Below are 27,622 nucleotides of genomic sequence, written 5' to 3'. Positions count from 1 at the left end.
AATGAATAAACGAATACCAATTCTGCATTTACTTGCAAGTATAAAATGGATCTGATTATCAGTTTGCACTTAAAACTAATTTCAGAAGTCTTTGCAAAGTCTTTGTATACTGAAATAATATACAAAGACTTTGTGGCATGACAAAAAAAAAGATGTCTTATACTTGGAATTCAGTGTAATAGCATTTTAAATATTGATTCCCAAACAACTGATAAATTGAAGCAGTGTATCTATTTTCAAAACATCAACATTGTTGTTTTAAACCAAATTGAACATATTTTTGATTTACCTCCTAAATATAATAGTTAAGACTTTGATCTTTGAAGTGGTAGAATTATACAGACTCTGTAATTTTGTTGGCCAAGGATGGAGATAATGTATATCTATATATACATAGATATATACATATCTATATACACAAGAAGGTACAATTTGTCTAATTTATTGTACACATTAAAGAGACTCTTTTTTTTAAGAACTTTTTTTTACAAAAGCAAATGTCCAAAAGGTAAGAAAATCTGAAAAGGCCATCTCACAAACAAACAAGCCAGCAAAAAATGAGAGGAGTTTGTAAGAACCCAATTAATTGCTTCAGAGTATTTAAAACACATAACTGCATTATATTTACTGTCATCATATTTTAAACATGTACAACTATGGTCTTGAATAATTGTTCCCAACCTCTAACAGTTTTGGGCAATATTTGTGCCCTAGAAAGAGGCATCTTCCCTTTTTAGTCTAAAAAGACATCTTTTTAGTGTCATATCAGAAAGTAGACTTGCTGTTCACACTTCATTCAGCTTAACACTGCTTGTGACCTGGTGGTACTGAATGCAATTGCATGAGTCAAGTATTGTGACTGGTGACATGTTTAGCAAACCATTTCTTCTGGTGACAAAATCAGAAGATTCAGTAAGTCCTGCTGTCTCCATGAGCTATAATTTCCATCTGCTCTTGGCTAGCATAACCATTGTGAGCAATGACAGAGCTGAATGGCCACTCCTCTTCAAGATCTCATGGAAAGTTGTCTTTGCTTACAGTTTTTGTTGTCTCTTCTTCTTCTTCTTCTTCTTCTTCTTCTTCTTCTTCTTCTTCTTCTTCTTCTTCTTCTTCTTCTTCTTCTTCTTCTTCTTCTTCTTCTTCTTCTTCTTCTTCTTCTTCTTCTTCTTCTTCTTCTTCTTCTTCTTCTTCTTCTTCTTCTTCTTCTTCTTCTTCTTCTTCTTCTTCTTCTTCTGTCCAAACTGGCTAATATGATGTTCTTAATAATGTTTACAGTATTGTTTTAATGTTTCATGGAGGTGAGTCACCTTATGACAGCAAATGCCACTGAACAAAAAGAACAAATGTTTTCATTTGTTTTAGGAACAAAAAACAAAACAAAACACCCTAGAATGTGCTTACACTGTTCTTCAGGTCAGCACTGTCTATTTTTAACCCTGGCTAATTGAGAATTAGATTCATGCTTAAAAGATTTCACCAGAACATTTGATAAGATGCATTTGATACCAACAGATTGAGGCACTTCTGTTAGAGAACAGATGAGTAAGGGGTGTTGGCTTGGTTTATTCTGGTGATAATTCGGAGTATGCTGCAACTACACACCCACAGAAAACAACTATGAGGAAAATAGCTTTCTTCCACATTTTTTCCACTTGAAACAACATTGCTGCTAAATCTAGAAAATAAATGAAAGAGACATCCATTGCTTTTCTTTGCACATTTGCAAAGGTGCAGATATGAGTAATTTAAAAATGACCCATTGATCAATGTCAAAATCTGGTAATACTAGAAAGATATTTGATCCTTTTTTCCCTACTAATTCCCATTCAATATGAAAGAACATTTCCCTTGTTTTGTTTTGGAGGAGAAAGGGGGGAAGGAAGAGGAGGAGGAGGAAGAGGAGGAGGAGGAGGAGGGGGGGAGGAGGAATAATGAAATCTCATAGGTGGAATATGTTTCTTTTGCCCTTAACTTACTTTTGAAATTGTAAAGCTTTGTAAAGGGGGAGGAGGAAAAGGAGGAGGAGGAGGAGGAGGAGGAGAAGGAGGAGGAGGAGGAGGAGGAGGAGGAGGAGGAGGAGGAGGAGGAGGAGGAGGAATATGAAATCTCATAGGTGGAATATGTTTCTTTTGCCCTTAACTTACTTTTGAAATTGTAAAGCTTGTAAAGAACACATCCTACCTGAGAGGTCCTTGGTGATAGCATTGTTGATAATAATGTTACCTGGCTGGGTAACGAGACATCTGCAAAAAAACATCCAAGCTCTCTACCATCTCACCCACACTCTCCCATCTCCATTATTGTAAGGGGAGAGAAATAATGTTGCCAATGTTTTATGCCTTTACCTATTAGAACTTCTCCAGTGATTCTCTCCTATGCCATATTTAAAACTGTGTCATACATCTTTTACTTTGATTTACATCTTTGACTTCTGCTGGAATTATGTCCGAGTCACCAGTGCTCAGATCGTTGAAGCTGTCTGTTTGTTCCACACTGTCCTGCAATTCCTTGCTCTTTGTTGTGATTGAGCTGTCTGATACGGGAGACTTTGAAGGTTCTTTCCGCCCAGCTATTAGGTCCTGTTTTGTCTTCCCCAGCCTTTTGTTCTCTTGGGAGAAGGAGGGGACGCTTTCTCATTCAACTCAGCATATTCCTCAATTCTTCTGGTCAATTGTTCTCGTCCTAAGTGACATTTCTTCCCCTTATGTCTTTAGCCTTCTTGATGATATGCCTTTGGCCTGTGTTTCTAGGTGCCACCAATTCCACTGGCTGTTGCTAACACAGCTTCAGTTATTCATCAGGTGGCTTCAACTCAGTCAAAGTTATTTGGTTTGTGGAGACAGTGAGACCATTTGATAACTTCAAGTAGAACACATCTTTTGGAGTCCTGCATAGTTGATAGTTGATGCATTGGCTGGATTTTGCAGAAATTAATCTGCCGTTTGATGCTGCACATGGGAGTCAGCAACATTAAATCCATGGAGAATTGAGCATGCTGTAAAAATGGATTGGTTATTGGGCAAAAGGGTCACCTATTTCACCAATATTGTCATTTGGGCTTTCCAAGCCTATTTTGCAAGCTGCAAAAGATGTTTTTTTCTGCACGTCCTGTTAGTTCTGGTTCATGCCAGTCTCTGTTGTGATATCCAAAATTTCCTATCATTGTGTTTCTCCACCCTAATGAGGTTAACGAGGCAATTATCTTGCTCAATAGATTGATAACCAGGTCATAATATTATTCTTCATTGCTGTGGCTTTTTCTTAAAAGCTGTAGGGCTGAAATAATTTACTGGCTATATAGGCAACTCAGTCTGAAATTGAAAACGGACATTGAAATTTGAAAACAGCATGAAAATGTTTTTATTTTTTCTCTACCAGAATAACAGGTGACTATATATGATATTGAGCAGATCTCCATATTTTTACATGGTGCACTAATTTCACCTGGGGGAGAGAGAGAGAGAGAGAGAGAGAGAGAGAGATTTGTTCCAACTCATGCATTAGTTTTTCCTGTTGGATTGTTGTTGGATTTTACATACGGCTCCTGTATGTAATACATTTGTTTTAATGTGGTTGTTGTTCACTTCAGCTGAAAATAGCACAAAGTTGCACCACACACCCTTTTTTTGTCAGTTTATATGAGTGTGTGAATGTGACAGATTTAGGAGTCAATGATGATTAAGGTTGCAGCTGCCGTGCGGTGCTCTTTCCTGCTCTTTCGCTCCAACTCTACAAATATCCTTTTCAGCAACTTCAGAAAAAAGATGCAGTGCAGCAAAATTTGATTTATGGAAAAACGGCAGGATCCAGACTGGAAAAAAAAAAGAGAGAGAGAGAGAGAGAGATTTGGCAATGAGTGCGCGGTACTGGGGAGGGATTGCATCCAGATCCCTGACCCAACTCTGTGCGTGTGTGTGTGTGTGTGTGTGTGTGTGTGTGTGTCTTTCAAAGAAAGAGCAAGCATGGATACAAGAATGCCTGAGATAGAGAGATAGCAGTGAACTCTTCCCCACTGTTACCCCTGTGTACTTCAACCGTGTCCGAAATAACAACGGATTAGAAAGAGGTTTTGATTTTCTTTTTTTCCTTTTCAAAAAGAAATGGGTGAATATTTATACGCTGCTTTTCGATTGGCTAAAGCTGCTTTGAAACCAATTTCGGTGGCTTTTGGGTGGCAAGAGAGACCAACATTCTTTTTGGAAGGGGGGAAAACCATCTACTTGGGAAATGAAAGTAGCAATCAAGATATTATTAAAATGTAAGTGTGTCCACAGACACAGAGACACATAAATAACTTCAGTCATTTTCTTATTGTCATTCTGATCCACAGATGGCAAGTTTATGCTTGCTTGTTCGTTCTCGTTTTATTATGACAGGAGAGAAAATAAGCTTTGGGGTTTCATTTGATTGTCTTTGTACTTTAATTAAAATAGGGTTTTCTCTAGAAAGAATCTTTTTTCTCTTTCTTCTTCCCTTCCTCTTTTACCGCTTTGGGTGTCAAGAGAGATACAACATTCTGGCTTTTGCTTGTGGGGGCCTCAACCATTGTTAATTTATGTTGTTGTAGTGTGTTTTTGATGATGCCTCCATCTTCTTCTGGGTCTGCCTCATGTTCTTTGACCTTCTCCTCTTTTTGTATATGCCCCAGAAAGGATCAATTGTTGGTTTTCTTTTCTTTTTAAAAGAAAATTGTGCAACTGCAGTTTCTAACCGTTTCATCGCTTCTGAAGGAGAATCATACATACTGAATAATCTCAATATAGGGAAGAGGAGAGGAGAGGAGAGAAGAAGAGGAGGAGAGAAGTGAGGAAGAAAGGAGAGGAGGAGAAGAGAGGAAAAGAGGAGGAGAGAGAGGAGAGAAGAAAAGAGGAGAGGAGGAAGGGAGGGAGGACAGGACAAAGGGAAGGAGGAGAGGACTCAGATTGCTTATGGGAAAAAAGGCATTCTGTGAGTTGAAGTCCATAAGTCTTAAAGTTGCCAATCTTGGACAGCTCTGCTGTAGACCAACACATTCCAATTACTTCTTCACTCAGCTGCATTTGTGGTTAGCAAGTTGGTTAGGACTACATTCTCTCTAGTGGACCCAGGTTTGATGGAAAACTCATCACTCAGAGGAAAATCAGGTTCAAAGAGCATCTTTCACACACAACCTTCTGGAATAGACTTTTCTAAAAGCTTTGTGGGAATTGGAACACCATAAAGTCTGCCACAGCTATGCCCTAACTCAGATTCTCACTTCCCTATTCCCTCTCAGGGTAAGCAGCATCGTGCATGGTGTAGAAAATGAATAAGTAATCATCAAAAGGAATGAAAAGCAGAGGATCGGGGAGTGGGGAGGAAGGGAAATCTAACATCTGGTTTACATCAACTCCATTTTCTATACTTGTCCAAGTCTTTTGACCCTTGTAAAACATCCTTGCTTCTCTTACATTCATATATATACACACATTTCTTTTTTAAAGTTTCTCACAGAGATAATTGGCGGACTGAAGGCTAAAACATATGAAGAACAGTTGATGGAATTGGGTATGTCTAATCTAATGAAAAGGAAGACTAGGGGGGAACATGATAGCAGTATTCCAATATTTGAGGGGCTGCTCCAAAGAAGAGGGAGACAAGCTATTCTGCAAAGCACCTGAAGGCAGGACAAGAAGCAATGGATGGAAACCAATCGAGGAGAGAAGCAACCTGGAACTAAGGAGACATTTCTTAATTATTGATCAGTGGAACAGCTGGCCACCAGAAGTTCTGGGTGCTCCAACACTCAAGGTTTTTAAGAAGAGATTGGACAGCCACTTGTCTGGAATGGTAGAGGGACTCCTGCTTGAAGACCTCCAAGGTCCATTTCAAAACAGAATTCCTTCTATATTCTATAGTCTCAACCTTCTTCTCTTTCAGTCCATTTATTTTTCCCATGTATAGTTCCTTTATGATTTGATTTATATCAATTCTCTCTATATGTAGCTAAATCACATCTTTCATATCGGTCACTTAGTTTGTCTTCTAGCCAACTTCTTTCAGGGTTAAATAAAATAAAGGATAAACTACTTTGCCAGTTTTTATCCCATCTTCCCCATCTGTCTCTGGTTCTATTAATTCTCAAATCCATACTTTTTGTTGCATTATACAATCTGTCTAATATTCCCTGCAAATCATTCAGCATCTCAGCCTACAAATCTACATGCTCATGCTATAAGTAACACATTTATAATAACCACATAGGCTTAATCTTGTTTTGAAAAATATTAAACAACTCACCTAGACGTTGCACACGTCTTTTTGTTATTTCCTGCTCAGTGCTAAGCTTCTCTTTTATTCCTATCACAAACAACTTGTATCTTATTCGCTAATTATTAATCAGAATAAAGTTGGAAGGGACCTTGGAGGTCTTCCAGTCCAGCCTCCTGCTCAAACAGGAGACTTTATATCATTTCAGACAGATGGTTGTTCAATCTCTTCTTAAAAACTTCCAGTGATGGATCATCCACAACTTCTGAAGGGAAGCTGTTCCACAGGTTGATTGTCCTTCCTGTCAGGAAGTTTCTCCTTAATTCTCTCCTTGATTAGTTTCCATCCGTTGTTTTCTTGTCTTGCCTTCTGGTGCTTTGGAGAATAAGTTGACCCCCCCACTTCTTTGCAGCAGCCCCTGAGATATCGGAAGGCTGCTATCACGTCCCCCCAGTCCTTCGTTTCTCTAGACTAGCCAAACCCAAATCCTGCAACTGTTCTTCATATGTTTCGGTCTCCTGGCCCTTATTTTATTTCTCTTATTTAGGAACAATCCTTGGACTCCTTATTCCCCCAAATCATTCCATGATTCAAGTCTTTTGACTTTCTGTGAAGCAGCAAAGGGTTTTTTAAAAAAACAAAAAACAAAAAAAACAACAGCTTTATTTTCCAGATATCTTTCTGTGAATGACAAAAAATTAGACTGACCCCCTGAACATTAGAATACTGTTATATTTACTTTCCAATAATTGCTCGCTGTCAGCCCTATACCCTTTTAATCAATCGTCTTCTATCTCTCAGGCACACTTAAAGTACACTCTGTCCTTTTAGCCCTGAAATGTGTTATATCCCTTTCTATGTGTAATGAAGCAATAAAGACATTCTTCTAGTCATCCAGACAAAGGCAATCTTTGTAAGGCATTAAGCAAGCTCTCCATGAACAAACCACATCCACATTTAATTTTTCCCTAGCTGCAACATTTATAGCCTTACCCATTTTATTTAAAGAAAAGATTCTTATGCCTCTGTTGACTTCCTTTTCCTCACTGTAACATGATGGCCCTGTTGCAATATTTGAGGGGCTCCTACCAAGACAAGGAGGCCAAGCTATTCTCCAAAGCACCCAAAGGCAAGATGAGAATCCACGGTTGGAAACTAACCAAGGACAGAAGCAATCTGGAATTCAGGAGAAACTTCCGGACAGTGAGTATAATTAACCAGTGGAAGGGCTTCCCTTCAGAAGTTGTAGGTGTTTGCTCACTGGAAGTTTTTAAGAAGAGACTGGACTGCCCTCTGTCAGAAATGGTGTAGGGTCCCCTGCTTGAGAGGGGGGTTGGATTAGAAGACTTCTTTTCTTTTTTGTAAAAAAATAAAATGTTTATTTTTATATTTCAAAAACATCTCTTTTAGTGAACAGCCTGGGTCCAGGTTTTCACATTTCCATACAAACCTGACCTTGGTTACATATTCATCTTTCACATTTGATTTCGTATCATATCATTACATTTCATATTTTCTGTAAATTTTCTCAGATATTCTTATATTCTTCAAACTTATTCTACATATTTTCTATTCATATCTTATTTCTTTTTACTTTAAATAATTCTCATATCTCCATATTCATTATACTTTATATTTTTGTCTGTCACATTTGCAATTTCATCACATACTCTTATTTCATTGTTCCAAAAGTTCCTTCTTAATTCTAATAATTCAAAAAAATTCCCCTTTATTTACTACTTTGAGTGTACCACCCCTTTGTCTTATACATCATTTAGTTAACTCCTCTTTAATTCATCATAATGATTTATCACAATATAGTCACTTTTTAATTATTACCTTAAAAATTAGTAACAATAATCTCCTAACAACTACATAACACATATGCATTTTAGATCAGATTCTGCTTGGTATTTCCCCCTTCAATTACATTCTAAGCCATTTATTATTTCAAATAAATTAAGCTATTCAGTTGGATTAGAAGTTTTCTGAGGTAACCCTCCATCTCAATTATTCTATGTTCCTCTGGACAGAATAATGCAGGTAGTCCTTGACTTACAACAGTTCATTTAGTCACTGTTCAAAGTTACCACAGCACTGGAAAAAGTGACTTATGACCATTTTTCACACTTACGACTCTTGCAGCATCCTTAAAGTCACATCCGGTAAACATTTGGATGCTTAGCAACTGACTGATATTTGTGATGTGGTTGTAGCCTCCCAGGGTGATGGGATCATCTCTTGCAACCTTCCGACAAACAAAGTCAATGTAGAATCCAGATTCACAGAACAACCGTATTACTAACTTAACGGCTGCAGTGATCCACTTAACAACGGTGGCAAGAAAGGTCATGAAATGCGGCAAAATTCACTTAACAACTGTTTCATTTAGCAATATAAATTTGGGGCTCAGTTGTGTTTGTCAAGTTGAGAATTGCCTGTAATAATAAAAATTGATCTTGGAAACCAACATATTTGTGCAACCAGTTGGAGGCCCACGAGCTGAATTCAAGATGTTCACCACTCTGGCTGAAGATTTTACCTTTGCCATTGGCTGAAATTTCACGTTGGGTGTTTCTGATGGACATTATAACTTCCAAACTTTCTCAGGATTTGTACAAACACGATCAATTTAAGACTGGTACCAGAAAGATTCAGATATGCTGTGGATATGTTCCAGATCTACCTACTCATGTCACATGGATGATGGACCTGCTGAAGTAGGAAGAATCTATGAGCTATCCAGTATCATGACTGGAGCACCATAACTATTATTATTTTAAAATGATGCTATCAGAGGTAGTTTTCAGCAGGTTCTGACCGGTTCTGAAGAACTGGTAGGGCAAATTTTGAGTAGTTGGGAGAACCAGCAAAGATCCCTCTGACTGGCCCCGCCAACTCCATCTATTCTCTGCCTTCTGAGTCCCAGCTGATCGGATGGGTCTTCTTTGGTTGCCCTGCATAGGAGAATGGAGCTGGAAAGCAGGTATGTGGGGTAGGGAGGGAATGGGATTTTGCAGTATCCTTCCCTTTCCATGCCCACCGATCCATGCCCACTGAGCCACACCACATCCACCAAGCCATGCCTACAGAACTGGTAGTTAAATTTTTTAAATCCCACCACTGGATGCCATGAACGGTGTTTCAGAACGTGGTGATACCCAAAGGTGCTTTTTCAAAAGGCAACTGGACTGGTTTTTTTTCCTTGAAAACATTTCACTTCTCATCTAAGAAGCTTCTTCAGTTCTGCTTCTCAGAGGAGAAAGGAAACTTCTTCAAGGAAAAACAGAGAAAGTCCAGTTTTGAAAAAGCACCTTTGGGACAACCATGACCTGGAAGACTGAGAAGCTCCATAGACACTGAACTTGATGAAAACTAATTTGCTTTGATTTGTCATTGTTTTACTCACTCACACAACTGAATCATTATTGCATTGTCACTCCCAATCATTCTCTTACTGCACCACCCTCCGTTGATTTGCAATCATTAGAACGGCTTCTCTAAGCTGTGACCCATTAGATCTGAAATAATTCCGTTATAATCCCCCTCTAATTTAGAGAATGCAAACAATGAAGACTTGCCTACAATGATAAAGTAATTATGACTATGCATCATAATTAAACTAACTATAGTTGCCATGGAGGAAAGGGCTTTACACGGTGGTTTATTTGTGCCCAATGATTTAAAGTGTTAAAGAGAATTCAGTAATATTTATTACACACAATCTTCTATTTAGAGAATTCATGCTCTTCCCTTAATTAAACGGTAAGTCTCTTGACAATTATCTATTCTTGCTGGAGGCTACTGCAGTGCTGAATTCCATTTCTGTCTCTTCTTTTTACTCACACCATATTTTATTCAGTTAAATAACAGGTAGACACAGAAATCAGACAGAAGCTAGATGACAACCGAGAGAGGCAGGAAAGCTTAAAACTTTGGTGCCAACACCAGATGTCTAAAAGGTGCTATATCCATTGATTTCTTTGGAAAGGATTTACCTATTGCATTCACACAAACACTCCCCCACCCCCCACCCCAAAAAAATCTGTGGAGCCAAGAGCTTGTAGCCCGTTCATTTCATTAGGACGAACTGTCATCCTCTTAGATAGGGGCCCAATTTTGTTTGATATAAGCCACATCAATTCTTGCTGTGATCTATTATTTCAGCCTTGGGCATTTTGCCAGCCAACAGTTGTTTTTGTTTCTTAAGGATCTGTTCGACTCCGTGCTCAATTTTGTTTGGAATGTGTGCCTTCACTCCTGGGAAATTTGTTTCTGAGTTGTATTTCTCTTTTCTTCTTCTGGGGAACGCTAAGAAAACATTTCATCTCCTTTTTTTTTTTTGATGAAGTCACACTCCTCACCCTCCCACCCCAATAAAAAAAACCTTCTAAACTTTGGGATATTTTTGGTAGATGTTTTAATGTCTTCCTCCAAAGTTTTGTCAAACTTACAATTTTTAGCATCTTTCTGGGGATTTGTTTTTTTTTTCCTTTGTGGTTTTTAAAATAATCATTCCTGACTCTGTTTACAGAATTTAATATTACTCTCATAAACCATTTTTTTTTTTGCATAGATTGTTTTCTTTTTCTTAATCCACTTTCAGCAGCCTGGCTAAGAAAATCTTAATACTATTAAAAATATCAACTGCTTTCGCTCTCCCATCATTTGGTTGCAAATGTATGAAGGTTTGCAAAATACCACATTTAACAAGAATAACGGAATAGAGTTGGAAGGGAGCTTGGAGATCTTCTAGTCCAGCCCCCGATCAAGCAGGAGACCCTGTAGTATTTTGGACAAATTGCTGTTCAATCTCTTCTTCAAAACCTCCAGTAATGCAGCACCCACAACTTCTGAAGGCAACCAGTTCCACTGGTTGATTGTCCTCACTGTTAGAAAGTTCCTCCTTATTTCCAGGTTGCTTCTCTCCTTGATAAATTTCCACCCATTGCTTCTTCTCCTGCCTTCCGGTGCTTTGGACAGTAGCTTGACCCCCTCCTCCTCTCTGTGGCAGCCCCTCAAATATTGGAACACTGCTATCCTGTCACCCCGGCCCTTCTTTTCATTAAACAACAATCATTTCATTTGTCCTGAATCATTTTCCATCTTCAAATAATTGCATGCAAATGGGTGCCTGGTGAAATCAACACCCTAAGAAGGATAAATTTGTATTTGCAGATTGACCGAGGGATTGATTTAGGACAACACAACTTTCAAATGTCTTGAATATACAAAGTCATCTTTTTCTCTGCTCTGCCAATTAATGTCTAAATATGAAACCTTAGTTTGTAGGCAATTAATTTTAAACAGTAGCTGTTAATTTAATTAATAAAGTAGTATGTTTTTGTCCTATCCCTGCCTTTTATAGCCTGTGTCTTCTGCCTGGGGCACTCTATTAGGGTAGGGACATATTCCTGCTGCCTCTTTATTTGTGCTGCAATGCTGTCTGCTCCCTGACTCAAAGAAATATGAAATTAAATCACCCCAGCACAACTAACAATGAAGCTCTGCTGGGTTTTATAAAATGCCTGATAAGGAACTCAGGTATTAATCTATTTATTTATCAGCTAACTGATTTATCTGGGATCATTTTGTGTACTTGGTCCTTTAAGAATCGTTAGTGATATGAACTTACAAATTCACCTTGTGGGACTATTCTTCTGGTTTAACCTGATATAGTTCCCACAATGCATTTCTTTATTAAAGATTTTCTGTTCTTATATAGAAATTTCCCCCTTGATTCTAGTTCATTAATGCACATGTGCTTATTGAAATGAGTGTGTAATTTCTTTCCTTCCTTCCTTCCTTCCTTCCTTCCTTCCTTCCTTCCTTCCTTCCTTCCTTCCTTCCTTCCTTCCTTCCTTCCTTCCTTCTTTCTGCCCTCCCTCCCTCTTTGCGTTTTATGTGCAAGATCTCTTTACAAATCAATAAAACTTTGCAGGAAAAAAAAAACTCCACTCTTACAATCCCATTAAAATTGCACTGTCCTTTCAATGTTAAAAAATTCACTGGTAATACAGACTGTGAAAAAGAAAATTGTTTTGAAAACTATCATATCTGTCAGAAAAAGAAATAGCTAATCCACTAACGTAATGGCTGTGGAACTCAAAACAGAGCAAATCAGGAAAAAAAATATTCACACAGAAACATCCACACTCAGGCTTTCCTTATCATTGTTGCATAAATAATGTCATCACATAGTTTAGATATATGCCCAAAGAACATAGAGAACATGGAATAATAGAGTTGGAAGGTTACCTCAGAGATCTTCTCGTCAGACCCCGAGACCCTATATAATTTCAGACAAATGGTTGTCCAGTCTCTTTTTGAAAGCCTCCAATCATGGAGCACCCACAACTTCTGAAGGCAACTTCTGTTCCACTGGTTGATGACCCTCACCGTTAGGAAATTTCTCCTTAGTTCTAGCTTGCTTCTTTCCTTACTTAATATCATCATTTGTTGATATCATTTGTGTGTGCTTATGTCAAAATTGACATCACTTGGATCTTTGTGACACAACTCCATCCCCATATACACACAAAAAACAGATTTTATATCATCACATTTTGACCACCTTCTGAGGTGACCTTATGAACTTAAAAATACATCTGGATAGACTCAAGAATACCAAGTCCATTGTTCTGATCCCATTGAAGAAGTAAGTGTCTACATTTTGGGCATGTCTTCATTTCTTTCTGAATTGCCTCCTGAGACTGTTGTGATAAGCTAGTGTTATGGGTTTCCTCATCTCAACAGTATTGCATGGGCCATTTAAGTAATATAACTAGACATCTACAGAAAGGCAGGTAAATATCAGCTAATTTTGAGTTGCAGAAAGCTGTAATTAATAAATGAGTTTTTACCCAGGTTTTCCATTTATTTGGCTCAAGGTAGATGTTTTCTCGATTGATCTGTTTGGGGTAATGAGACAACATTTTGAAGTGACCTTTGGTGCCAGGAATGCAGCAACTACAAAATAAATACCCTAAGTATATGCAAGTTTTCTTAGGACTGAAATGCACAGGAAGAAAATAATACATAACCTGGAAGAAAATTTTAATTAATTCTTTTATTATTATCAAATCCAAAAAAGAGAGAGAAAGAAAGAGAGTCATCAATAGTAGAATGAAATCCATAATGCATGTTCACATCCAAAAAAAAAAACAAGAAAGGGAAAAAACCCAAACAGGATAAATTAAATTTGCATTATATTGCTTTGTTATGCACAAACAAATAAAATTTTAAAAGCCATAAAAGCCCAGTCATAGATTATGCTATGCCCATAGCAAACATGAGCATTTAACATTTTTTTTAATATTATTATTTTTATTATTTAAGGCACCTGTCATCTTCCAGTATAGTGCTCTAAAAACAGTAGGGAAGAGACAGGAATAAATCCAGATCGAACATTATAACACTGGAATATGAAAATGGCATAATAAAACTTCCTTGAAATCATCTCAAATCCTTTAAATAAAGCTGGTGAATACTTAATAAAGCAAGCTAAGATTTATGAATGGCCATTCTCTACTTACCTCTTTCTCTTTTCTATATTCCAGTCTGTTGTCTAAGGTTTATTTATTTACATGATAGAGTTGTACCCTATTTTTCTCCAGGACCTCAAAGAACATTGCACTCCCTCCTAAATAGGTGTTTTTTTTTTCCTCACAGCAACAACTCTATGAGGTAGACCATAGGACTGAAAGAAAAAGCTTGAGAAAAACACATTTTATTGCGGGGTCCTTGGTGCTCTCTCATTTTCTTGCAGATGTCTCATTGTGTGATGGGCACTGATGAGGTTACCTACTTTTCTAATGAAACCTCTGCAAGAAAACCACCAAGCTCAGAGGGCACCAAGGACCTTTCCTTTCAACCCTGAGCTACAAATATTCTCCTTTATTGGTGACACATTTTATTCCTATCAAGGCTTATCATAATGTGGACTGAAGATTCTCACTGAATAATCTATTGTTTCAGGATGAATCATTAAATCAACTCCGAGTTCTCACTCAAGACACAAATGACCTGGTTTCAAATTATCCTATTCTGAACACATTATGGGAAGATCTAACTCTGGAAAAAAAGAATCTCTAATTATCACATGTTAAGAATCACTTTCAAATGTTGACATCCAGTCCAGAAGATTCATTGCTCAAGCCCCCACTCTCCCAAGAATCTAGTTAACTAATGGTCAGCCCTAAATTGGTGCTAGATAAGAGTTAACAGAATTTGGGAGGGGGGAAGTGGACTTGGATTGTTTGTGGCAACATAACTATTCCAGATTGATTGCTCTCTTAACTCCACCTCCTGGCTCTTCTTCTCCTACACTAATATTAGAAAAGGTGGGAGGAAAGAGAAGACAACAACCTGTCTTCTGGTGATGGGTAACCTGGAAGACCACATCAGGGACTGATCTGGACAAATCTGTCTATGTAGTCAATAAGAGTTGACAATGACTTGATGGCATCTAATTAATCAACCAGTCAGACAATCAATGCAGGATGTACTGAGCTGCTTGTCAGGCAATAACAGAAGATCAAGCTTCTGCATTTTTACTTGGCTGAGCCAAAAGAAAAAAAAAGATGTTTTATGTTCCTTGCAGATCACAAGGGCTCCTATTCCTGAATAACCCTAATTCCCAGGGTTCAGTTCAAAATGACTCCAAACTTGGGCGAGTCTAATTCATGTGTTCTCCATTTGGGTTGGGATTAAGCCCTGTGTGAATGAGACTCTCTTTATAAATATAAGGGCTGTGCAACATTTCCGTTCCCAAAGGACGTTTTCCACCTTGAGTTAATTGTAAAAATAATAAGGCAGGATATACATAATCAAATATACATGTATGGTATTCAGCTTTGTTCGGGTATTTTCCCACGTCATTATAGTTGTGCTTTTAAAGTTGTAGCAACGTTTCGGCAGAATCTTATCTGCCATCGTCAGGCTTCTGTATTGTGTTCGTCTGTGAGTCAGACTTTATTGTGTTCGTCTGTGAGTCACACTGAAAGTCTGACTCACAGATGAACACAATACAGAAGCCTGATGATAGCAGATGAGATTCTGCTGAAACGTTGCTGCAACTTTAAAAGCACAACTATAATGACGTGGGAAAATACCCAAACAAAGCTGAATACCATGCATGTAAGTACCCACGAAAACTTAAGAAAGAAAAAATCAAATATACAGTATAAACACAGTTGCAGTTCTTCAAAACATCCATGTCTTTGCCTCAAGATCACCTCTTTCCCCTCTGCAGTTGTAGATGGGACTTGTGTAGCTAGGGCCCCAAAATGTTGCATAGTCTTAAGACATTTATTGACTGATTCCTCTTATTTTGTTACATTTATAGGGTGGGTGGCATAGAATAAACCAAATATAAAATAATGTTAAAAACCCAAACAAAAAACCCTAAACTTTAATTAGGGAACAACAAGAAATGTGATTTCCCCCACTCATCACTGAAATAAAGCAAAAATTAAATTATTTTAATTTGACTTTTCTTCTAAGTACCCAAATCATTTGTTCATTAGTATAAGGTGTATAACAAAATTTTCTTTCCTCCCTCCCTCCCTCCCTCCCTCCATCTCCTATTTTCAATTCTTTCATCAAAGTATCAGGTAGCATTCATTCATTTATTGCTTTTATATCCTGCTTTTTTGCTGGGAACACATGACCCATAAATACAAATGCCAAACACACACACGCAGAGAGAGAGGGGGGGGAGTGGGCTGAGACATATAGAGACTGCAGACTTCTCCCACCCAGGAAAAAGAGCAAAAAAGCAAAATGGAAATTGCTTCAGAACAATTGTCCTAAAATAAGTCATTTCCCCTGTACCGGTGAGGAAAATGAAAGAGTGCGGTTCAGAAATGACAGCATCATAGGTAGCTTTAGCTCTCTTGCTATGGCTAAATAAATTGAACAAATTTCTTTGTTGAGCCGTCAAATCCAAATTGCATGTTCTTCAAGGCTTACCCTTTGCTTCAAATAATGGAAAGAAGAGAGGTAACAAAAGACTTGCAGTTTCACACCAAAAACTACAGTTGTCAGAATATGTTAACCTTATGTATAATATACATTATAATAAGGTGCATTATACACAACACAAAGGACACCGCTATACAGCATTGCATGCTAAAAAAATAGACACAAAAACATTTTCCCCCTCTGCTGAACATCTAATTCCCACTACACTTTCTTATGTCTAAGGATATCTAACCATGTAGTAGGGCTGTGTTACTATTATCCTTCTCATCTTTCCTATTACTACTCCCATTGGTATCTTATGATCATATTACTTTGTTGTTTGTATGTACATTGAATATGTATGCACCGGAGACAAATTTCTAGTGTGGCCAATCACATTAGGGCAATAAAAGAATATCTTTATTGAGGAAGCCTTAATAAAACAAGGTGTGTTTGTGTGTGAGATAACAGCACAATATTCTTGCCAATTCTAAAGTGACATTGTGATGGATGTGTTATAATAAGTTTGGCATCATCACGGTTTGTTAGCAATGCTTCTGGCAACGGGATGCCTTCAAAAAGTATTGTGATCATCGTCATCACTTCCCAGGACAAATAAAAGTTTTAAAACAAGATCTTAGAATTCCCATAGATAGGTACAATGCACTAACATTCCTTGTATGTCTAATCACACTATTATCAAATAAATAGCAATAGCACCTAGGGTTATATACAGCTTCACAGTGCTTTTACAGCCCCTCTAAGCATTTTTACAGAGTCAGCCTCTTGCCCCCAACAATCTGGGTCCTCATTTTACTGACCTCGGAAGCACGGAAGGCTGAGTCAACCTTAAGCCTGGTGGGATTTGAACTGCTGACAATCAGCAGTCAGCAGAAGTAGCCTGCAGTACTGCACTCTAACCACTGTGCCACTATGGCTAAAGTAGTCTATACTATTTTGTTCTGTTCTGTTCTGTTCTGTCCTGTTCTATTCCATTCTGTTCTGTTTACTTTACTCTACTCTTCTCTACTCTACTCTTCTCTACTCTACTCTTCTCTACTCTACTCTACTCTACTCTACTCTACTCTACTCTACTCTTCTCTACTCTACTCTACTCTACTCTACTCTACTCTACTCTCATTCCATTCATTCCATTCTATTCCTCTACTCTCCTCATTCCATTCCATTCCATTCCATTCCATTCCATTCATTCATTCTATTCCATTCCATTCCATTCCATTCTATTCTATTCTATTCTATATTCTAGTCCAGTCCAGTCTAGTCTACTCTACTCTATTCAACATCAGTTTCCTTTTCTACTTTTTCTCCAACATTTTGAAAGAAGGCGGTGGAAGTCCCAAATTAGAAATTTCACTTTCACATGCCTTCTGTTTAAGACTAAAAGAAAAGCTGTGCCTGTTAAATTGCACCGTCACTGTTCGATGAAAGAGCACTTTGCATTTCTGCCAAATGGATTTTATCTCCTTGCTGTTGTTTGAAAAAAGATTAATAAGCAACAAAAATATATATAAAACCACCTTGTTTATTTTGGGTAGCTCAGATTAGCCCAAGGCAACAATAAAAAGCAAGTGCTCAGGGCACAGTGTGAATATCCCTTCATTCTTCTCATTTCCTTGATGCTATCATAATTCCATATATTATTTCATTATAGTGGTTTTATAAGGCATTGTAAAAGAATACCCATGTTCAGAAATGTTCTAAAATTTTCATGTATAATAAATTTTCATAATCAGTAGGATTATTGGCATCTTCATAGCTTCAACTACTCATTATGAGAGAAATGTATCTCTTACTTGTGTGCCATGCAGAGTCTTTCAGTGAGTAAGATAGACAGTTTCTAAAACAGATAGATAAGAAAGAGAAAGAATGTTTATGAAGATGGATAGATAGATAGTGTGATGACCCAAAGGGGCATGGCAGAAAGGCAACACAGTCCAATAAGCAAGAAGAGTCCCTTTATTATCTCCAACTTTGCCCCCAATGTCCAGGTTACCTTCAGCTGGAGAAAAACTCTCCCAGGAATAGCCTTTAACTGTAGGAAATTCAGTCCAAAACAAGGTACATACAGACTGTAACTAAAAATCCAAACAAAGAAAGCTGCAGTAATTAACTTGACAGGGCAGGAGAAGGAATTGCAGACTTGAAAGCACAGCAAAACTCACACAGTTGGAAAGATGCCAGGAACCCTGATAAGCACGATGATACCAGATAAATTCACAATTTGCTCCCAACAACTTACTGCACACAGCTTCCCTTTTTAAACACTGTGTTCCCAGTTGCAGCTAATGAAAGGAATCAGGGCCTTTTCCTCCCCTGTAAGCCATGCAACCCACATTGCTCCCTTCTCCGTTCCTTCCTGCGTGCCCTAGGATGAAGAGAGGGTGGGCCTGAGTCTTCCTCTGAATTCTTTCTCCCTTGCTTTACCTCTTCCCTGCTCTGCCGAGCTGGACTGTGCCCTTCCCTGGTTTCTTCCACAGCCAACAGAGCCACATTCCCACTCCCTGTCAGCTGCTCAGCCTCCGCCTCCAATCAGATTCTGACAGGGGCATGACAGACAGACAGGCAGGCAGACAGACAGATAGATTTGCCTATGCAAGTTTCGCAATCCCAATCTTTACCTCAATTTAGTAGCTTGAAAATGTGGAAAGCCTATTTTGTGGTGTGTGGTTAAGGCAGATTTGTGTGTTCCTTCGGGGAGCTCCCCATGTATTAATCCTCTTTGTAGACTAAATGTGGAGCTCATCAGATTTAAACTGATCAGTCTTTGTCACAAGAAATCCCTTTCTTCTTCATTTTAGACCCTCCCAGCATCTCCTTCTGCAATCTGAAAACTTCCTGGGCTAGCTCAAAGAACTTTCCTTGCTTTTGTGTGGGTGGGTGTGTATGTGGGTGTAGTGATTTATGAAGATGTTTTGATTCGCTGCTTTATTTTGATAAGAGACCTGGAGAAATTTATCAAGCAGGATTCAAAGTTACATAACTGAGAAGCTTAGTGACCAAGAACCTTGGGCATAAATAGCATCATATAAGGTATTTATGCAATTTATGATGATGATAGTAAAAGAACATGTTACATGACAGGACGACTATGAATTATTTATTTGAGGAGAGGGAATGGCCAGGGTAATTTCAAAATAAAAGGCGGAGATGATTGGAAGTCAAAGGAGAAGAAGGACTGGCTGGGGAAAAGAAAATGAGATAAAATGTGTGTCAAATCCACACAACACATATTAAGCTGTGCTCAAGACATCTAGTTCTCCCATTGACTTTATCTCTAACGTGTGGGGGGAAAGTAGAGAAATTACTTTTTTTTTAAAAAAAAAAAAAAAAGCCAGCTGCAATTTTCAGAAAATGTTTCCTGTGTTGAACAAGTAAATAATCTTAAGGCACCAGATTTATATCTTTTGCTTTTTAAGTCATAGAGGTGCTTTTTAAGTCATAGAGGTGAAAGAGGACAGGCAACACATAATAAATGGAAGAATTCTGTCAATGGGCAGTTGTCCCCAGGAGAAAACAGTGGATGTGAAAAAGATTGGCTCTGGTTGCCTATGGAAATTCTCAGTCCTCCAGATCAGTGGTAGTCAGCCTGGTCCCTACCACCCACTACTGGACGTTCCAGCTTTCATGGTGGGCAGTAGGGGGTTTGTCCCCTACTTTATAAATCACCATTACTGTGGAACTGGTAGGCGGTTAGAAAAAACTTTACTACTAACAGAGATACAAAAGTGGGCGGTAGGTATAAAAAGGTTGACTACCCCTGCTCCAGATTATGGTTGTCCCAAAGGTGCTTTTTTTTTTCCAAGGGGCAACTGGACTTCTTTTGTTTTTCTCTGAAGATGTTTCACTTCTCAACCAAGAAGCTTCTTCAGAGCTGAAGAAGCTATTGGATGAGAAGTGAAACGTCTTCAAAGAAAAATCCCTGAAAGTCCATTCTTGCCTCTTGAAAGAAAAAACACCTTTGGGATTTATTGTGGTTTACTCTCTTCCTATTAACCCAAAATAAGAGATCACTTGGTAGTGAGAAGGGTGGCATATGAATTTAACAAATAAATAAAAACTAGTGAATTAAAATACAAGTCTATGCTACATTATGCATTTCTTCATGAATTTGACTTTTCCTCCCAAACATAAACTCCCAAAAGTTGTCCTTTCTTTTATGGGGGGAATATGACCACTTGTTGGGCAATGTTAAGGTCTTGGGATTTAAGAGCCGACCAGCAGTGAAGCTGATGTAATATAGGCTGATGTACTAAGAATGAATCAGCGTAGCATGGGTATGGCAAAGGAGCCTCTATGGCGCAGTGGTTAGAGTGCAGTACTGCAAGCTACTTCTGCAGCCAGCTGCCTACAATTTGGCAGTTCAAATCCCACCAGGCTCAAGGTTGACTCAGCCTTCCATCCTTCCGAGGTGGGTAAAATGAGGACCCAAATTGTTGGGGGCAATTTGCTGACTCTGTAAACCACTTAGAGAGGGCTGTAAAGCTCTATAAAGTGGCATATAAATCTAAGTGCTATGGCTATTTCCCTTTAAGACTGGGGATGGGTTCTATCCCTTTAAGAGGTGTTTATATAAAGGCAGCCATTAAAGGGCTTTGTCCTCTTTCCTTGTGTCTGGTATCCAGAGCAGAATTTTGTGTAGAGCTAATAAGGTATTTGCCTAACACGTATATCTATGTATATAACTGTTGTATATAAACCACTGTTAAATGTCTAAGTCTCTGTGTGCTGTGTTTTGCTCCTGAATTGTCTCATGATGGTGTTCATGCTGCAAACACTCTGACAGGCAAGGCCATTTTTCTTCAGGTCCACCCATGGCCCATTTTGACCCCACCTTTTCTGCCCCCCATGTTTCAGGCCTATTATCCTACTCATTATACTAGCACAATGGAGGGCTTTGAATTTCAACTGAAAAAAAAAGTTGCTTTGGAACCCATGGAAATTGAAGGAAGCACCTGGCTGCAAAATGACTATTTTAGGATATAGCTGCTTTAAAGGATGGGTGGGCTACATTCATGCTCTTGATGCTCCATTTTTGGAAGTGTAGTCTTTTACTACTTCCTACTGCAGTTCATTATTGTTTATTACTTCCCAGTCTTGGTAACCAATCATGGTCTTTTTTTCCAGGATTGTCCATGAATGATTGTTTCTTTTGAGTTCCTGGAAGCTCCTACTGGTATCATCAATGACACCAACTTCTCTTCTGTGGACCTCTTTTTCAATTGTTCCTCCCTCCACCATCCCAGATGGTAGAGTTGTCTTCTCCAATCGCTCACACCTTTGTACTACGGTATGTCCAAAAGATCCAAGCTTCAGCTTCCTTCTTCGTGGTTCCAGACAGCAGTCTAGTTTTACTTCATCACATAGTTGACCATAGTTTCAGTACCACAATTCAATGGCATTCCCCTCCTCCCCTTTCATCCAGCATTCACAGCCATGTGTTACAGCTTGGGCAACCACACATGCCTTATTATCAGAAGGATGTCTCTGCATGTTAATATTTTATCTAGATCTGTCACAGTCTTCCTTTCAAGTAGCTCTTTATTTCTTTATTTCAGGGCTTCTGTCACCATCCTGGTGTATTTTTTTTATTATTTTTTAAGCCCAGGAAGATAAAAGCTTTACCGATTAGCAAGAGGAACTTATGTCCCTTTCAGCTCAAACCGTTTTCTAGCCCTGCCTTAACAGCAGGTGGGCTGCAATGAAAGTGGTGTTAAAGATGCTTTCAGTTTCCAGCTAAGGATATTATATTCAATGAGATACAAAAGTGGTTTGTCATTGTCACTACGATCACCAGTCCTGGGCCTGTTCTTATCATTTCCAGGCCTGATGCGCTAAGTTGCAGGCCATTTATTGTAATCTTGTGACAGCCTGCTTCACCCATTTGAACCCCTGGGTGATTCCTGCTTATGCCGTGACAATTTAACCTTCCATGGTCATAATCCCAGCCTCTATTTTCCTTGACTCTAATGTATTTTTAAGATAGGCAATTTCCCCAGACAAAAAAAAGAGCTCTTTCTGAACAAGAAAACGCTGCTAAAGTTCCATGATTTTCTCTTAGTATTTATACTGGAAATGGGAAATGCTCTATTAATATATTAAGGGAAGCTGCTGCAGTTTGAAAAGTGAAAGAAAAGGAACAGAGAGACAAAGCAGGAAGAGAATCATGGATGGCTCCTGCTGAGCCATTTTCAAAGCTAACAAGGAAGACAGAAGGCAATATTCAGATTATCTGAGGTGGGGAAACAGTAGTGCCTCTTAGTGAAATTTAGCCAAGAGTGTGACACAGCTGCCAAAACAGCCAATGCAGTTCCAGGCTGCATCAACAATGGGCTAACATCAACATTAAGAGAAGTGGTAGTACCACTTTACACCACACAAATGAGGCCACATTGTGGTATATTGCACCAGTTCTGGTGACTGTACTATAAAAAAGATTCCAAAGTCCTAGAAAGAATGCAGAGATGAATTTAACAAAATTGATAAGGAGTCTGGAGGCTAAATTATATTTATTTTATTTATTTATTTGATTTGCCAATTGTTTACAAGATAGTAAGTATAAGTGTATACATAGTTGTGAATACATGAAATGGGTACATATAAGAAAAATAAAAGAATAAGAGAAACAATAGGACAGGGACGGTAGGCACGTTGGTGCGCTTATGCACGCCCCCTACAGACCTCTTAGGAAAGGGGTGAGGTCAATAGTAGACAGTCTAAGGTTAAAGTTTTTGGGGTTTGGGAAGAAACTACAGAGTCGGGTAGAGTATTCCAGACATTGACCACTCTATTGCTGAAGTCGTATTTCCTGCAATCAAGTTTGGTGTGGTTTACTTTGAGTTTGTATCTATTGTGTGCTCTTGTGTTGTTATGGTTGAAGCTGAAGTATTCACTGACAGGTAGGACATTGCAATGTATGATTTTATATACCATGCTTAAGTCAGACCGAAGACGGCATAATTCAAGGTTTTCTAGTTCTAGAATTTCAAGTCTGGTGGCATAAGGTATTCTACAACGAGTAGAGGAGTGGAGAACTCTTCTTGTGAAATATTTCTGGACTTTCTCAATTGTGCTAATATCAGATACGTAATGTGGGTTCCAGACTGATGAACTGTATTTGAGTATTGGTCTAGCAAATGTTTTGTATGCTCTGGTTAGTAGTGTGATATTACCAGAGAAAAAGCTACGTAGGATTAGGTTAACAACTCTTAATGCCTTTTTGGCTATGTAGTTGCAGTGGGCTCTAGCACTTAGATCATTAGAGGTGAGTATTCCAAGGTCCTTTACAGAGCTTGGGTCATCAACAAGTTCTTGACTATTCAGCTTGTATTTTATTTTCTGATTTTTTTTGCCAATATGTAAGACAGAGCATTTATTTGTTGAGATTTGAAGTTGCCATTTGTTTGACCATTCTGATACATAGTCAAGATCTTTTTGTAGGGTAGCAGTATTGTCTGTGGTATTGAACAGCTTTACATCATCAGCGAAGAGAACGCAATTGCTCTTAATATGATCACAGAGGTCGTTTATGTAGAGTATGAAGAGAGTTGGTCCTAGAACACTGCCTTGGGGGACACCACTATTGAGAGGTACTGGATTTGATAGGATGCTCCCGATTTTGACCATTTGTTGTCTGTTTGACAGGAATGCTTCTATCCAGTTATTCAGTTGTCCAGAGATACCATAGGATTTTATTTTTAGGAGTAGTTTGTCGTGTACCACTGAATCAAAGGCTTTACAGAAGTCTATGTAGATTGCGTCTATTGCTTTGCCCTGGTCGAGTTGTGTCGTCCATATGTTTTTGCAGTGTAAGAGTTGTAGATTACAGGATAGTTTTTTTCTGAAACCAAATTGTTTATTGGAGAGTAGGTTATTTGTCTCTAAGTGGAGGATGATGGATTGGTTAATAATTGATTCCATGACTTTACAGGTGACGCAGCATAAGGAGATTGGCCTGTAATTTTCAACTAGGCTTGGGTCTCCCTTTTTGAAGATGGGGATGACTGTGGCTTGTGACCATAGGTTAGGCAAGGAGCTGGTCCTGAAAGATTTTTCAAAGATTATGCTTAGAGGTTTGGCTATGGCAGTGGATAGCTTTCTTAAGAAGTAGGCACATATTCCATCCGGTCCAACAGATAGAGATGGTTTTAGATTGCGTAGTGATTTTTCAACATTGTCTTCTGTGAAATCGATATGTATTAGATCATTATTGTTATCTGTGGTACGGCTAGGAAATACTGGGCATGATCCATTGCTGTTTACAAATACTGAGCCAAAGAATGTGTTAAAGATGTTGGCTTTAATGGTGTCGTCGTTGCAGTCTTTATCATCAGGTCCTATCAAGGGAGGGATGGACCTTGAGTCTTTTAGTTTGTTGTTTACAAAATTGTAAAAAGCACGGGTGGAATTGGTGCTTAGAAGGTTTTCCTCTTGTTTAATGTGATAATTGGTGCATTCGGTCTTTATCTGGTGGCATAAATTTTTGTATCGGTTTTTGAAATTGGCAACGTGACCAGATTTGTTTTTCCTCCAGAGTGATCTCTTTTTGGATTGAAGTTTCCTTATTGATATGGGTAATCTGCTTTTTTGTTTTGTTTTGGGAGTTGTTGTTGGTACATATAATTTGATGACTCTTTTGACTTCAAGTAAAAATATGTTGTAATGGTCTTCAACAGTATTGCATCCAGTGAATAGAGATTGCCAATCCAGGGATGAGAGATCGTTGTCTATAAGATCATAGTTGCCTTTTTTGAAGTTACAATTGGGGATTACATCATTGTGGTGATTTTTGTGTGGACGTATGTTGAGACAAAAGTCAATCATATTGTGGTCACTACTGGAAAAGGGTTCTTTAGTTTATATTCCGTAAATTAAATTCAAACTATTGCAGAAGATGAGATCGAGGCAGTTGTTTAGTCTAGTGTTACTAGTTGTTCCAGTCCCAGATTTGTAATAGCATTGTAGAAGGTTGTGTGTATGATTTCAGTTGTACAATCATTTAGGGTCCAGTCAATATGAGGTAGATGTTGAAGAGTTGAGGGTATGTCTAGCTCAGAGGTCCCCAAACTTTGCAACTTTAAGACTGGTGGTCTTCAGCTATGCTGGCTGGAAAATTCTGGGAGTTGAAGTCCACAAGTCTTAAAGTTGCCAAGTTTGGGGATCTCTGGTTTGGCTTATCAAAGGCAAGGACTAGGGATAAAATGATAGCAGTCTTCCAGTATTGGAGGGGCCCCTACAGAGACAAGGGGGTTGATCTATTTTCCAAAGCACCAGAAGGCAAGACAAGAAACAATGGATGGAAACTGAGCAAGGAGAGAAGAGGGGGTCAACTTTTTCTCCAAAGCACCCCAGGACAGAACAGGAAATAACAGGTGGAGGATTTTAATGAGAGTCCCAACCTAGAACTGAGGAGAAATTTCCTGACAGTGAGAACAATTAATCAATAGAACAACTTACCTCCAGGAGTTGTGGGTGCTCCATCGTTGGAGGTTTTCAAAAGCTCTCATCTCCTGCCTTCAAGAGGGGGTTGGAGTAGAGAACCTGTGAGGTCCTTTCCAGCCCTATGATTTTGACTGATTTTCCAGTCCATATTCCCCTGCCAGCCAAAGGGTCTGAAAATAAAATAGTGTAAAATAACCCAAGAATTATATGGCAACCCACAGAAAGGGGTTGCATAGAACTCTTGACTGTTTCTTTGTTTATTTATTTATTTGTTTGTTTATCTATCTATCTATCTATCTATCTATCTATCTATCTATCTATCTCTATCTATCATCTATCTATTTATTTGTCAAGCATGCATTAGATAACATCTATATGTATAAACATGATTATGAATACATGAAATGAATACAAATAAAAGGGGAACATTAGGACAGGAACAGTAGGCACACTGTTGTGCTTATGCATGCCCCTTACAGACCTCTTAGGAAAGGGGTGAGGTCAATAGTAGACAGTCTAAGGTTAAAGTTTTTGGGGTTTGGGGAAGAAACCACAGAGTCAGGTAGAGTATTCCAGGCATTGACCACTCTGTTGTAAAGCACTCTAAAGTAGTATATACGTCTAGGTGCTATTGCTATTGCTGTTGCTGAAGTCGTATTTCCTGCAATCAACTTTGGTGTGGTTTACTTTGAGTTTGTATCTATTGTATGCTTGTGTATTGTTGAGGTGGAAGCTGAAGTAGTCATTGATGGGTAGGACATTACGATAGATAATTTTATGTACTACGCTTAGGTTGGACCGAAGGCAGCATAGTTCTGGGTTGTCTAAGCCTAAAATTTCATGTCTGGTGACATAAGGTATCCTGTTGCAAGTAGAGGAGTGGAGGACTCTTCTCGTGAAATATCTCTGGACTCTCTAGATTGTGTTAATGTCTTGATATGCAGTGCGGGTTCTAGATAGATGAGCTGTATTCGAGAATTGGTCTAGCAAATGTTTTGTATGCTCTAGTTAGTGGCACAAAATTACCAGAGAAAAAGTTTCACAGGATTAGGTCAACAACTCTTAATGCCTTTTTGGCTATGTAGTTACATTGGGCTCTGGCACTTAGATCATCAGAGATCATTAATCAGGCAGGAAAAAAAAACCCCTTCCCTTCTGGCTTCTTTCCATATTGATCCTAAGGGCTCTTCTGTGTCTTCTGTCCTGCCCTGTTTGTCATAAAGAGGGTCAGGTTTCCCGACACCAACTTTTCTTGCTTGGCTCTCAGAATTCCCTGCTGCTTAGCCATGAATGCCTACACATGTGCAGGCTCTTATGCCCCTTCTGTGCCTGTGTTTGTGTTTCTGTTCTGCTGCTGTTTATCTTGAGGTTTTTCTGCCAAGGAATTCACAGCTCTTCACCCATTTGGTTGCTGGCGGTGTGTAGAAAACCAAAACGAGTGATTAGTGACTTGATAAAAAGATTAGACAGGACCTGGATCATGAATGCTGGAAGGGATGGGTAACCATCAGTTAAATAGTCTACAAATTGCAGGGTGGATTTGTTGACACGGGAGCATGAATTCAACCCTATAAAAATGGAATCTGTTGGCGGTACCTAAACTCATCTACTTGGTTGGATAATTCTAAAATTCTCAGAGCTTCCTCCTCCTTAGCACTTCCAAGCTAGGCAGGTTATATGAAATAATTAATTGTGGATCAATAAATGATACAGTAGATGATTGAAATAGATAGATAGATGATAGATAGATAGATAGATAGATAGATAGATAGATAGATAGATAGATAGATAGATAGATAGATAGATGATAGATAGATAGATAACTGATAACACACAATCAGAGTTGAAAGGGATCTTATAGGTCATCTAGTCCAACCCTCTGCCCAAGCAGGAGACCCTACATTTCTGATAGATGGGAGTCCAATCTCTTCTTGAAAGTCTCAAGTGATGTCGCTCCCATGACTTGTGAAGG

General features: G+C 38.6%; 1 long non-coding RNA gene across 1 annotated transcript in view; it reads left to right on the top strand.

The window, feature by feature from the left end:
• The first annotated feature begins 4,006 nt into the window (after positions 1-4,006).
• Positions 4,007-27,622, top strand: part of LOC148130806 (uncharacterized) — a 70,842-nt gene continuing 47,226 nt past the window's right edge. Inside the window, exons 1-2 of the long non-coding RNA XR_015749626.1 lie at positions 4,007-4,258; positions 21,337-21,499. This is a non-coding gene — a long non-coding RNA (uncharacterized LOC148130806). The remainder of the gene's footprint in view (positions 4,259-21,336; positions 21,500-27,622) is intronic.

The sequence above is a fragment of the Notechis scutatus genome, chromosome 4 (assembly GCF_049901735.1).
Source record: "Notechis scutatus isolate UNSWTSFEM ecotype Mainland chromosome 4, rNotScu1.2, whole genome shotgun sequence".
Classification (NCBI taxonomy): Eukaryota; Metazoa; Chordata; class Lepidosauria; order Squamata; family Elapidae; genus Notechis; species Notechis scutatus.
This window is presented reverse-complemented; position numbering and strand designations above follow the sequence as displayed.